The sequence below is a fragment of the Agelaius phoeniceus genome, chromosome 11 (genome assembly GCF_051311805.1).
Source record: "Agelaius phoeniceus isolate bAgePho1 chromosome 11, bAgePho1.hap1, whole genome shotgun sequence".
In the NCBI taxonomy this organism is placed as follows: Eukaryota; Metazoa; Chordata; class Aves; order Passeriformes; family Icteridae; genus Agelaius; species Agelaius phoeniceus.
Window position 1 is genome coordinate 5,513,747 of NC_135275.1, and position 14,237 is coordinate 5,527,983.

General features: G+C 44.8%; 1 protein-coding gene across 8 annotated transcripts in view; it reads right to left on the reverse strand.

Moving 5' to 3' along the window:
- ATP2B2 (ATPase plasma membrane Ca2+ transporting 2) overlaps positions 1-13,559 on the reverse strand; it is a 415,395-nt gene extending 401,836 nt beyond the window's left edge. For 3 of the 8 annotated variants that reach the window (XR_013183879.1, XM_077184637.1, XM_077184649.1), the window contains exon 1: positions 13,406-13,558. The gene's annotated coding sequence lies outside the window, so the exon portion shown is untranslated. Of the gene's footprint in view, positions 1-13,405 lie in introns of all 8 variants that reach the window. The other 5 variants (XM_077184650.1, XM_077184647.1, XM_077184648.1 and 2 more) reach the window with 3 other exon arrangements.
- Positions 13,560-14,237: the final 678 nt, after the last annotated feature.

Sequence of the window (14,237 nt, forward strand, 5' to 3'; positions counted from 1 at the left end):
TGAAAGCTTTCTGCAGAAAAAATGCACAGAAGGCACTGCAAAGGAATTAATGACTGATCATGTTTCCCCAATGCTTTTTCCTTTATTAGATATTTTTGTTAACTAAATAAGCATGACCATTTTGTTCAACTTCATTCACAATACTCCCTCACACATAAAAAAATTCTATCTTTGAAAAATTGGGGTTTTTTTCCTTAAAAGGAACAGAAGGCAATTCCATTTCTTGGATAATTTTTCTTGATAAAAATTATGAACATTTTTGTATTGAAAATTAGTAATGGTACTTTATATATAGCTTAAAATATTTTCCCTTCTCCTGGAGGCAAGACTTGAAGGCCTCTGGCACCACCATTGACCAAATAATGAAAGAATTTATTTGCCATAAAGCTTTAACAAAACAGCTCCAGAACATTTAATTAAAAACACTGCAGTCCTTTTCAGCAAAGGGGAAGCCTGACAGAGAATTCTACTTTGCAGAACTCCTTTGCTTCATTGCATGCACATTTCAACATCAGACCATCAAATATTCCATCAGTTTATTTCCATTCTAATCTGTCATTTCCCTGGCAATCTCCTACTGGAAGTTACTCTCTCTGCATATTTCATCAAGATCAGCTCATTAGTTTCTTGTCCACCAACCTGCTTAATTACATCCCATAGTGAAACTGCATTAATTTTAACAGAAGTTGTGTGTCATTCTACAGCCTGATTTGGGTGTTTTGATCCCGTTTCTAACAGACATTTTGATCCTTGGTACAGAAAGTGCCACTCACACAGTTTGAAGCTCACAGAGATAAAGCCCATTTTGTGTAACTCCAAGTGCCCAGGGCAGCCCATGGAGCCAGAGCCCATCCTGACACTGATGGGATTTGTACCAGCCCAAAATGGGCCTTCCTCAATCTGCCCAAATCAAACAGAATGCAAAGCAACAAGGGACTTTCACTCAAATATTTACAGAGGGGTGTTTTTAATTATAGAATTGAAAAATTTTCAACTATTACACTGGGGAGATTTACATGAGCTTATTATGACTTTATAGACTTGATCTGGTTTAAATTATGAAAGCCTTTTATAACTTCCTACATAAGGATCCAGATTAGAATTTCTTTAATCAGCTCAAACATATAACATTTGAATTAACCATTCTTCCAGTGTGCTTTTCCTGGTGGAGATTTAGAGCACCCCCACAAAACAGGTACACAGATTTGCTCAACAGAGAAAGAGTGAAGTAAACAAAGCCCCAGCACTGTGACTGACAATTAGCACCAGGAATGACTTGGGCTCTACAGACTTCTTTTTAAACAGCCACAATTCTTCAAAGAAAATTTTTGAAAGTGGTCTTCTAGATCCATTTGACAGATATGTGTGTGTTTGTGTATATATATACACACATATATATCTAGATAAATATCTCCACTAAATCATCATGGTAACTCTATTTCATCCATACATCAGAATATTTTGTAGTCAAACCTTTGCTTTATCAAAAGTCCAAACACTCATTAGTTGAACCAGATTTCCACTGGAAAGAAAATTTTTTAAGAATTATTCCAGCTGTGAGGGTGAAAGATAACCAATATTCTGAAATGCATTTGGGGAATCTTGGGCTGATTAACTTGGAGTGATCTGAGATGTGAAAGCTGCACTGTCAGTCAGAGCAGGGACTCAGGGCAGGTTTCTCAAAAGCCAATCTGTATCTCAGAATCCCTGATGAGGGACTGACACACTGAAGTTTCCATCTCTGTGGAAATCTAAGTTTTACAACCTTCTTATTCCTACAAATGAAAAAAAAAAAGTCTGTTTCACTGTAAATGTCCATGCTGTAAAAAAGCAGGATATATTGTATTTTCATTATTTTCGCCTGATTGAGATACAGTTTTTAATTCTCACTTTTTGATGGATCCAGCCAGCCACAACAACCACTGTGGAATTTATGTGGAGCCTTTCCAGAGATAAGATGACTAAAAATAGCTGTCAATAGTCAGGATCCCTGTAGAATAGTGGGCAATACTTTGAAAAACTGAAATGGTAAACTAGATTTCCTTATAAGAAAAGAGATGGTATTTTTTGAGAAATTAGGCCTTTGTAAGAGATCTTGTGCAGGTAACTCTAAAACTGAGATCCAGATGGTTTTTAGATGTACCTGAAGACTCCTTGAGAGTGTTAACTGGGATACCTGGGTGGAGAAGCCCGTGCTCTGAACTCCTGAGTGCAGCTGCCTCTGGTGTCAGGAGGAAAACTCTCACTGCATCAGTTGTACAAAGAAAATGGAAATTCACTTCAGTGGATAATACAGGTCCTACTACCACAAAAGAGCAGTTATCATTAACTCTGATCTACTGGCAAACAACACAAGAACACAATTGTTGGAATATCAGAACACAATTGCTCTGCAACACTTGAATTCTCCAAGTTAATTGGTCAGTGCACAGTGTCAGAAATTCCCTATAAAACACGGACCCACAAAGGCTCCCAGCACACCAGGGGTCTGGAGGAAACCACTCTTTTCTGGGGTCAGAAATGTCCTATAAAAAGCCCCCTTCTCAGGGGTCTGTGTGTCCCCACCACCCCTAATTCCACCCAGCACTCAGGCCTGATGTCCAATGCTTTATTCCTGCAGAACTCAAGTGCACATGTAAGTGCTTTGTTGAACAAGGAGGGATTTAGGCATGTGCTTAAGTACTTCACTGAGCTGGGACCAGGCTGCTATTTATAGCAAGCTTTTTGTTCCGGTTTTATTGTTCAACACTTAAAGCCATCCTATGGCTTTTCCTGCTGTATGCCCTCCCCTCACACAGCAAACCTTTTAGGGCTGCAATCTCCTTCCAGAAGTCACAGGTTTCAAATCAGAATGGATATAGTAAGCTCCCCCACAATTACATCATTTTTTCCATCATATTTACACAGAAATATGCAAAGAAAGAAAACAAAGTTAGGCTGAATGGTAGGAAAGTCATGAAGCCAAAAGTGGTATGGAATAACAGGATGAAAAATCCCATCCCACCCCAGCACTGAAGCACTCACAGAGGAGCCAAACACTGATGTGTGCACCCAGAAATGCTCATTCCAACTTCCCCAAGTGCCCTTTGCTGTGCAATCCTCTGTTCCATGGAGAAATTCAGGCAGAGTCAGGTCTGAGGCACGATTTTATTGAGAAGCCATCAGTGCTGAACAGCCCGTGCTGCTGCAGAGGCAGACTGCGAGCAGGCACCGAGTGAAAATACTGAAATACTTCCCAATGACTCCAGTGCAACACCAGCACCTCTGTGCTTTCACTTGGGAAAATAAATCTCTCCACTGCAGAGGCATCTGGACCTATCAGCTCATCTTTCAGTGTTAATGAACGTGTTTACACCAATCCCCGTTTTGATTAATTAATGTCTTTTCACAGATATTGGTATAATAACAAAAAATTCACATCTCCTCAGAAATCTCACAATATTCCATCTGCTTTTTTAAAAACACTATATATATAGTATTTATATATATATTATTTTGTGTATATATATATGTATATATTATTGTTGCTGTTTTACAGCTCTTATGTTCCCCATAAAAACGCACACGGGTTCTGTGCATTTGCACACAGACCAGCCAAAGCTGCGCTCCCGGGATCCCTGCAAACCCGGCCGGAGGAAAGCGGCGGGGTCAGCCCGCAGCCCTCGGGGAGAGCGGCCGGGAACGGAAGCGAACGGAAGGTGAGGGATGGAAATGGATTACAGGGAAAGGATCCGTGCCGACTGCGCGGAGAACGGAGGGACAGAGGAGAGGCAGACGGGGAGAAGGAGCGGTGCGAGCCAGCGGCGGCTGTGCCGGGGAGGGGCTGCGGGAATGGGATGGGGGAATGCGGGGAGATGGGATGGGATGGGGGAATGAAGGGATGGGATGGGGGAATGCGGGGAGATGGGATGGGATGGGGGAATGCGGGGAGATGGGATGGGATGGGGGAATGAAGGGATGGGGGAATGAAGGGAGATGGGATAGGGGAATGAAAGGATGGGATGGGGGAATGAAGAGATGGGATGAGGGAATGAAGAGATGGGATGAGGGAATGAAGAGATGGGATGAGGGAATGAAGAGATGGGATGAGGGAATGAAGAGATGGGATGGGGGAATGCGGGGAGATGGGATGGGATGGGGGAATGAAGGGATGGGATGGGGGAATGCGGGGAGATGGGATGGGATGGGGGAATGCGGGGAGATGGGATGGGATGGGGGAATGAAGGGATGGGGGAATGAAGGGAGATGGGATAGGGGAATGAAAGGATGGGATGGGGGAATGAAGAGATGGGATGAGGGAATGAAGAGATGGGATGAGGGAATGAAGAGATGGGATGAGGGAATGAAGAGATGGGATGGGGGAATGCGGGGAGATGGGATGGGGTGGGATGAGGGAATGCAGGCTGAGGGGATGATATGGGGGCTGCAGGGATGCAAGGATGGGACAGGTAGAGATGGATGCAGGAAGAGGAGGGGGTCTCTGCAGGGAGGGCAGGGATTACAGTGAGGGCAGGGATTACGGGGCCATGCCATGCAGAACCCGTGCTGCACAGCCAGAACAGCCACTTTCCCACTTCCCAAGGAAATCCACTGCCAAGCTCTGCCTGTGGAAATCTTCCACCAAGAAACTCGCTTTGCCTGATTCCTCCCAAGCTCAGGGGGACAGGATCTTACACATCCCTGAAAATACTGGCACGTGAATAGCACTAAAGAAGGCTCCAGCATCCATTTCTCCTGTGATTCCTGACTGTCAGTTCTGACTGCCAAGATGCATTGAAAGGGGCAAAATCATCCCTCAAAAGAACATTATTTCATCAGAGTGCCCAATAACCCAAAGCCACTAAAATCACAGAGAGAAGCTTTTCACCATTTTCAGGAGGTACTGAGTCCAACTGCAATAACCTCCAGCTGAATTATTAATGGTAACTTGTAAGCCATTATCATGCAAATATCTCTATTAGTCACCAATTTACAGTGTTGTTTTCAAAAACATCCAACTTAGGGATGCACAAATCCCATTGACAAGCCAACAGGACTTTAAATTCCATTTGGCTTCCATTTCTCCTCTTTTTAAAAATCCTGCCCTTAATACATTAAACCTTCTTACTGCATTATCTATAACTTATTTGACAATCAGGCCATAAATGTTACTTGACAAGAACACAACCCTTGGTGCTAAGTCTACAGATTCTCTCCCTAAGGCTGGATGAAATTTTAGCTACAGGGAATTTGGTTCTAGGCAAGTTCTTCTACTTGAAATGCAAAGGTTCTCAGAAAGGTGCCCTCAAGAATAGCAGCAAAAAAAACCTGTATTTTCATGTACAGAAGAGACCTGGTTGGTTGTGTATGTGTAGAACACATTACACTTCACTTCTACATAAGTAAATGGCTTTAATGCTCTTATTGAATAACACTACAAATATCCTGCACATACAACCAGAGCTTTGTGCTTACAGCAGCATTTTCTATCCAAAATTCCCAGCAGCTTTACAAGTAGTGATTAATTAACCCTTGAAGCAGGCAGGTTATGTGCACTCTGTAACAGCTGAATGGTAAATCTGAAACAACAGCCCACAAGGACAAGCCAAGTGTCTGAAGGCACAAAGTGTCCCCGAACAAAGCAGGTAACACACACAATTTGTTCTCCCATCCCATGCCACAGCCCTCAAAAATCTGCATTTTTTTATTCTTTCCATGAGGAGGAAACCCAGGATATCACTGAGCTGGAGCCATGCTAACAGGATAAAGGGATGAGCATGGAAGCACTGCTAAGGCTGCAGCTGTATTTTATTCTGATTAACAGGGATCTTAAGGGCAGCAATACATTTCAAGTGAGCATCATCACAAGCCAAGAGAACTGACCGGTGACACATTGAAAGGAAGCACAAGAAAGAAGTGGAATTCAGGGCAGCAACTGCAGCAAACTCAGTCAAATGATTTGTAACATCTCTTAAAGAGAGGATCGAGGAATTCAGGAAAACTGACAATTACCAATGAGAAGTGTATAAAATAGTGCCAGAGATTATCTCAGTGCAGGGGGAATAGAGGAAACACTGGAAGAGGCTGTTACACCCAGAATCTTCAAAGGCTTTGACTAGCAGAAGAGATTGTACAAAAGGTGAAACAAGAACATTTAACAAAGAACAAGAATTAGAAGGGCACAAACTGCTCAGTTCTGATCCAGATGAGCCAACGCACAAAAGGATCAACAACTAATGAGGGACATAAAAAGGCAATAGGAAAAGGATCTATAAATACAACAGAAGTAAGTGGGAGAAAAAGATAAGCAGAGGCTCTAGTATTTAATGGGAAAGGAGAGAAAATAACAGATGGCAAAGAGAAAGCTGAAGCATTCAGTACTTCCTTCATATTCTTTTATGTTTCCATCTAAAGGATAATGAAAAGCAAAAATGTTTCTAAAGTGATTTTCACAGAGAAGACAGGACCAGAGGCCTGAAGAAAAGAAAGAATAGGCTAAAAAGTATCAAAAGCAGCCAGACATACTCAGTCTGCTAGAGAATGATGAAGTTCACCACAGAGTACCTAAGGAATTACCTAAAGCCATCCCCAAACATTAGTTATTATATTCAATCATGCACAGAGGGAGGTAGAGCTCCCAAAGGACAGTGAAGAGGCAAAACCAGTGAGCAGCTCCAAAAGGAGCAGCAAGGTTAAACTGAAGAAACTGCAAACCCAACCACCTCCCTTTCATACCACAGAGGACACTGGAACAAGTGAAATCACCACGTGGGTACCTCAAGGATTAGGTGCCTGAAAATCATCAGAATGTCAAAGTAATGAAATTTCCTTTTTGATGTGGTAACAGGGCTATTACAGAAGGAAACCCCAATACCAGAGTGGCTGCAGTAAGGCTTTCTCTAACTGGCCAACATGGTGTTTTCATGGGGGGGAAGGACTGATAGAAAACTGCAGTTTAGTGGGTGCAGTTTCTTCAAAAAAAAAAAAAATCAAAAACCAGCCAAATTAAAAATGATTACTAAAACTCTCTGCCAGTGGAATTCATCTCACAACTCACTGCACATGTTAGAAAATGCCAGGAGAGAAAAATGTTTGTGAAGGAAACAGGTAGGGTTCATATCACCTCCAACCACAAGAAAACAAGATCAAAATTCAAACTAAAACTTAAAGTATTGAAGGACTTGTTGAAAAGTGAAGTGTAAGCAAAACAAGTGCAAATCTAGACATTAAGAAAAACACTAAATAGAGATCAGCTGAGTTCTGTTGGAAGGGTTCTAAAAGCCACAGTTGACTATAAGTAAAAACCAGTACAATGGTGTTTTTAAAAATGCCATATTTCATGCCAGGATGTCTAACAGGACTGCCACTCCCACAGTAACCTTTCCATTTTTCTCCACTGTCCAGAAACTTGCAGAACACGACTAGAAAAAAAAAAAAATCACAAGAAAATTCACAGTAAATGCAACTCTGTCTTGTCATCCTATTTAGCTGGGGAGCAATAAATGTCAGCAGTGCCAAGGGGAAATATGAGGGGAGCAGTGCTGGGTGACACAAAAAGCAGTGTAACAGTGGATCTTTGCAGGGAACACACCCATTAACACCAACCTTCACAGCCCATAATGGCATTTCCCTGTTCCTACTGCTCTCCAATTCTTTAGCACTTGACACAGAACCACCAGGGCTGCTGTATATAACACATTAATTTTTCAGAGTATTTAACCTTTCTAGAGGAATCATTCTACATCTTCCAGATTGATTCTTGTGACATTTTCAAGCTCAACTAAAAAATGGGCCCAGTTCTTGTCAGGGCTTTTGGACACCTCCTGTAATTAAGAAAAACCCAATGATGTGGAATAGAACTTTTCCAGGTAGAATTTTAACATTTTGTCTTCATGTAGTTATTTTCTACTGTTTATAGGCTAAAACTCATGCCAGCCATCTATTTTTACTTCACATAAACTGATTTAAAGCTTGTAAAATACTTGACACATGAGAAAAATGCTGGTGAACACGCAGATTTCATAGACTAAAGCAAAGCATTAACACTGCATTTGAACCTAAGGCTACAAATTCAATGCAGCAAAGCAGTTGTAAATACACCTAATAATGCCACCAATTCATTTTAAATAATGAAATTGCTTCTCAAAATTTCTATTTTGCTTTTCCTGTAACTGTAGGCCAGCACCTAAAAATGCACATATCCTTTTCATCAGATGACAAAGAATGCAATTCTTAATTTTTCTGGTAATTACTTGAAGCTTCAGCAATTGCAAAGAAAACTGCTGATAGCATATCTTGATTATCATAAATCTCCTCATTCACACTTCTGCTTAAAAGTACTCTGAAATACCCATTGGGATACTTTCTAGGAACCCATCACCAACCTGTTGGAAGTGTTCAGTATGGGTTACAGGGAACATTCCCTGAAAACACAATTCCTATTATTTCAATCCTCTTACACGGTATTAACCTCTTTAAATAATAACAACAGCACAAAAAAGCTTAAAATATGAACAAATTACCTGAGTCACAAAAAATGGAATGCTGGATCATCTAAAAGATGGCCCTGTTTTGTCTGCTGTGCTGAATGCAATCACCCCTCCCAGGATGGAAGATTTCCCATCAGTGGGAATAACTGCCCCTAATGAAGAATGGCTGTTCAATAAGCAGGACAGAACACACAGGATCAGCAAATGCTTTCAAGGTGACTTTTTCTGCACAGGAAAGCTGTGCAGAGGCTTGGAATCTCCTGCTCATCGTGAGATAACAAAAGGAATGTGCTGGGCATTAGGCTCACTGCTAAAGCACCAGGAGAAATCCTGTTCTCCAGGAAACTCCTGAACCCTAAAGCATCCCATGAAGAGATGCAGCTGGAGTGGACAGCAGCTGCAGTGTCTTGGAGCAATCCTCATCCCTGATGGATGATTTTAGAGGAGGTATAATTTTCATAAGTTCAATACAAGCTATTTGAGCCTTTTTAATAAATAAATCAGGCTAAAGGCAATTCCCCAAACACTGTGGAATTAATGATTTATCAATCTTAGAAATAGAAACTCTGAACAGAGACAGCTGCATTATTCTGGCTTCACAACACACAAAAGGTTTTCAAAACTTGAAATGTGCATCCAAGGTCACTCTGCTGTGGAGTGTGAGGGGGAAATGTGATTCAGTCTTGCAGCTCCAAATCCCATCCCTTCAACAATTAACATCAATCCTTGATTAACCTGCAAGCCCCTGTGCCAGTTTCTGTGTTGACACAACCCCACAGCTCCATGCAGGCAGAAATACCTCAGAGCATCAATGAAATCAGGCAGGTCTGGCTCTGAAAACCCCCCTGCTGAGACTTTTTAAGGGCATTCCACCACCCAGGGAATAAACTCACTGTGCAAACAGAGGTTCCTGTATTATGGCAACTGGGCAACCCCACACACGGCCCCACTGCTGCTGCTCCCTCACGGGGGCTCAGCTCTGGCACCACAACCTTGCCTTCCCAAGCCTTTGGCAGCCTCAGAAGCTGAGCAGTTCTTGGGATGTGAATGGGACCAGGAGTGATGGAGGGACTGTAAAACCCAGCAGTGCAAGCCTTTGGGTCAGGGGACAGAAAGGCTGGAAGCAGATAAAGAAGCATCCACAGGAGAATTGCTCTGGAGGCACTGAGCTGAGCAGGCTCTTCAGAAATGCCTTTTCTGCACAACTAAAGGTGTTCAAGGAACTCCCCAAAACACACTTCCTATTGCACTAATTAAAGATGCAGCAACCTCTGCCTCCTAGAAATATTTAAAGCTTTTTTGGTTTACATTCCAGTGTGTGGAGGGCGCCCCTGCAGCACACCAGTTGTTTTATTTAGATGTTACAAAATATTCAAGAATTCTGAGCATAACTTCCAAAATAGGTGAAAACACAGCCTTTTACATGATGACCCTTAGATATAAGCCCATGCTGCTGGATCTGGGGTCATCAGCAATATGGGAGTCACACATCCCTTAGGAAATGCTGTCTCAGACCACATAGATGTGAAAAACTGGTCACACCCATAAAATGGAAGTCTGAAATATTTCACTACTAAAAAAGTCCATTTATGAAGATGAAACTTGTTTCAAAGTAGGCTTTGGCAATAAATAAGCCATTCTGATTTAACTGATAATTTTGTAGCATGACTATACTGAGACCAACCTGGATCTCAGTGACTGTGACACTCATTGTTGTCACCTCTGTCATCCTGTTACACACAAATATTTCTTGTTCATTCTCACTTTTCCTTTCTTAAATATCTTATATTTTTCTTTTCAGATAATTAAAACTATTTATCCTCTTGCCTTTGCCACTTCTATTCATAAAATTTTTATTTAACTTACTTTTTACCAACTTTTTCTTTTCAAGGACAGCTTAAGCTCTGCTCTGAACTTTGCAATTTACAACCATTTCCTGCACAGTGTACATTAAATGTAAAGCTGCTTGGAAACAGAATTCTTATGCCTGACACACACATTCCAAGGAGAAGCATCACCAGAAGTTTGAACTTTGTTCAGATGTTTGTTTTAAAAGATTTCAGCAGCCACACAATTTTGTTTAAATGTAAACATTCACTCTGTTCCCAATTATCTCCTTCACTATCATCTCCCATCAGACTGCCACTAAAACAATCACTTATCTCTTGTACAATTACTCTGCTATTTCCTCTGGTCATCGCAGATTGCTTTTCCCCAGCTGCAGTCCTGAACCTATCCTTAAGTTACAATCCAAGTTTTAGAGGGTTTTGAGTATCAGAATTTCCTTTTCAACCTCACATGCCCCCCTTTAAACTGCCTACAATAACCAGAATACACAGGCTTTGTTGATGCAGATAAACTCCAAGCACTTAGGGGATTTTATCAATATTCAGACAAACAGTCCAACTTCCCAGTCACATCACTGAAGTTTCTGTGGTAAATGACCTGAGGTGCTTTATTCTTGGATAACCAAGGATAAGGAGCCAGACAAATGCACCAGGTTTGACTCAGGCAGCTCCAAAAAGGCAGCAAACGCTGTCAGAGGTGCCTGGTACGTGACTTTAGGCACAGTGGAGACTCACAGCCCTCTGAAACAGTGACAAAGGCCAGGAGAGGAGCCCTGAGGCATCTGCAGTAACACCAAACACCTCTTAGGGGAAAGCAGCCCAAACCCAACCCACTGGCTGTGATAGTTCTCCATTCTGCCTCCTCCCTGCACTCCTCCAAACCAAACCCACTGAGGTCACAGCACCACAGGACACCATATAAATATCCCCATTATCTCCCCACGGAGCTTGGCAAAAACAATACAAATGTACTTAGCACGATCAGGAAACAGGCAATTGAATGGTTAAAAGATATGGTTGGCACAATGTTGCAGCAGAGATGGTCACAAAACACAGAGTATCCCCACACAAGTTCAGAAATCTCCAACCCATACACAGTAGCAGCTCACCGCTTGAGAAGGCTTCAGGGGTCTGCCCATCCCGAGGAACACCATTCCACTCCAGAAGGCTGCACATATCTGCCCTCCTCATTCTTATCCCGGCCTTTTATCCCCTTGGGTTAATGCACTGCACCTGTGTGCCCTCTGTTCCCTTTGGTGATTGGTCAGCAGCCCTGGCTCGTTACCTTCAATGCTGCTCACCTGCTGCTCATAGCTGTAGCCTATTAGGGATGAGGATGGGTCACAGCCCCACTCCCAATCACCCAAACCGTGTGCCTACAGGACAGAGAGACACGCCAAGCATTTGGATCACACTCAACAGCCTGGATAATCCAGAGGTTGTGGTCCTGGATGTACAGCATGTGGGCAAAGGACAGTGCTGCTAATGGTATCAAATAGGAATTCAAGGTAACAGAATACCCTGCATTCACTCCATTAAGTGTTAAAGTGACTATGTTAATATTGACACGAAACTGAACATTTAATCCATATTATTTTACTGTAGGAAGAGCTTGCAGCAATGCTCACTTTGAAAACAGAGCTTAACGTCAGACCATGAAGTCACTGCAGTGAATATTGAGCTGCTTTCTTAGCAAGATACCACAAACCACTTCTTCTCCACAGAAAAGTCATGAAAATGCTGAATCCTGTTTGAGTCAGCACATGAAAATTAGTCCCATGTAGGTGAGGGGACAGGCTCAGAAACAAAGTGCTGCTGAGAACATGACAGTGTGTGTGCAGAGCCACTCAAAGAGCTGCTTACGTAACCAGGGCTCGCAGTATCGACCAGCCACACACAGAATTCCTTAAAAGATTCCCTTCTACTCTTTGGGAGTTGAGTTACAGCACTATCAACTTTCACACTGGTTAAAAACTTACATTTTAGCTTATTTTGGGAGCAGTTAAGCCCTACTCTACATTGCTTTCAGCTTGCCTATCTTCCCAGCACCTTATCTTGGTACCCATGCTTCTCAAATAGCACTTTACTACAAAATACGCTTTAATTAAAAAGAAAGTAAAGAAAGTATTAGCACAGAATCGGGTTGGTGTAACGTGATAAAACTGCACAGTAAGATGGAAAAAAAAAAACCCACAAGCAAAAAGAATCAGCAAGAAATACACAGAAAGAAATAAACTTTTGGACAGTTTAATTCAGCAAACGAGAGGTTTTCTTCCCCCTACAATACAGGAGGCCTTTCAAAGATACAGAACGGAAGACAGTGCCCCTCCTTTCACGTTTCTAGTACAGTCTCCAAAGCAAGATTGCAGCAGAAGAGCCCATTCTGGTCGGTGACTGTAGGAAAGCACATCTTGACGACATCCATGCCCAGGTGGAGGCGGCCGGGGCTACAGCGGCCACCCCAGCCGGCATCCCGGGCACCTGGGCGGGCAAAGTTCCCTCCCGCCGCCTTCTCCTCGGGCTTCCAGCCGCTCCAAACGCTCCGCTGGAGTACTGCGAGGCTTTGGAAACTACTGCTTGTAAAACATTTTAATCCCCCCGTGGAAAAGAAGAAGAAAAAAACCCGAAAAGCCCCAGCGCGGCCGCAGCGGCACCGCAGGAGCTGGGCGCTCCCGGGAGGGCTTCTCCTTCCATCACCCCGCCGGGGGAGCGGGGCTGCGGGCAAACACCTCCTGCTGACTCTCTCCAATTCATATTTCTATGGGGAGCGGCGGGGGCTCCGCCGCCGCCTCCCAGCCCCCGGCCGGGGCAGAGCGCGGCCACCGCCGCCTCCCGACCCGTTCCCGTCCCTGAGAGCCCTCCGGGCTCGGGCAGGACTGAGAGCAGAGGCTTCCCGCAGCCGCTGCCCGATCCGCCCGCCCCGCGGAGCCGCCTCCATCCCCGCCCGAGCGCATCCTCCGGCCGCATCCCGGTACCCCGGCCCCGGCTGTGCCGGGATGGGCTCGGCCCCGGCCCCGCTCCCGCCCCCGCCGCCCCCCTCAAGGTCACCGCGGCTCGGGGCAGCCCCGGGGGCGCCGCTGCCGCTCCTACCTGAGCCGGCGAGCGGAGCGGAGCCGCCGGGAGCGCGGAGCCGGCGCTGTCCCCTCACCGGCGGCAGCGCCCGGGGACTCGGGCCGCGCACGGCGCCTCCTCCTGCGCCGGGGCCGCTGCGCTGCGCCGGGAGGCGGCGGCTCCGTCACACTTAGCGGGGAAGCCCCGGGGGGGCGGGCAGCGCCTCTCTCTCCCCACCCCGCGAGGTGCCGGAGCCGAGCCGAGCCTCCCCCGGCGGGGCTGGGGCTCCCCTCAGCGGGGAGAGGCTGCTCCGCGCCCCGCTCCGCTCCGCAGGGCTCCCTCAGGGCTCCGCAGGGCTCCCTCAGGGCTCCGCAGGTGCGCGGCCGCTGCGCGGGCTCGGGGGATGCGCGGAGGCTCCGCGCAGGTGAGCGCGGCTCTGAGGCGCCTCGCGTCTGTTCAGCACCGAACGTTTGACACCAGCACCTTCCTTTGGCTTTTATTTTTCCTCAACGCGCGGCGCTTTTCTGACAGAATTCTGCAAAAGTCTCAAGGGGAAAGCCTGGCGAGGATTCTGAGAGCTGGAGAGTGCTGCCCTGGGACACAGCACCTGAGGAAGTACAAAAAATGGAATTATGATGTACGGGTGATGTGCATAACACAGACTGAGCATCAGCACTCCAGATTTAGAAAATTAGTAATAAAACCCCACCCCGTGGGGTTAGATTTGAAGATATTTGAAGACTTAGATTTGAAGATAGTACTTCTGTTTGCAAAGAGGATGGCATCTTTGAAATGCTGCCAGAGTAGTTAATGCCGGGTATTCAACCAACACGTTCTGGCTTTACACATGGGCTTAAGTTAGATTTCATAA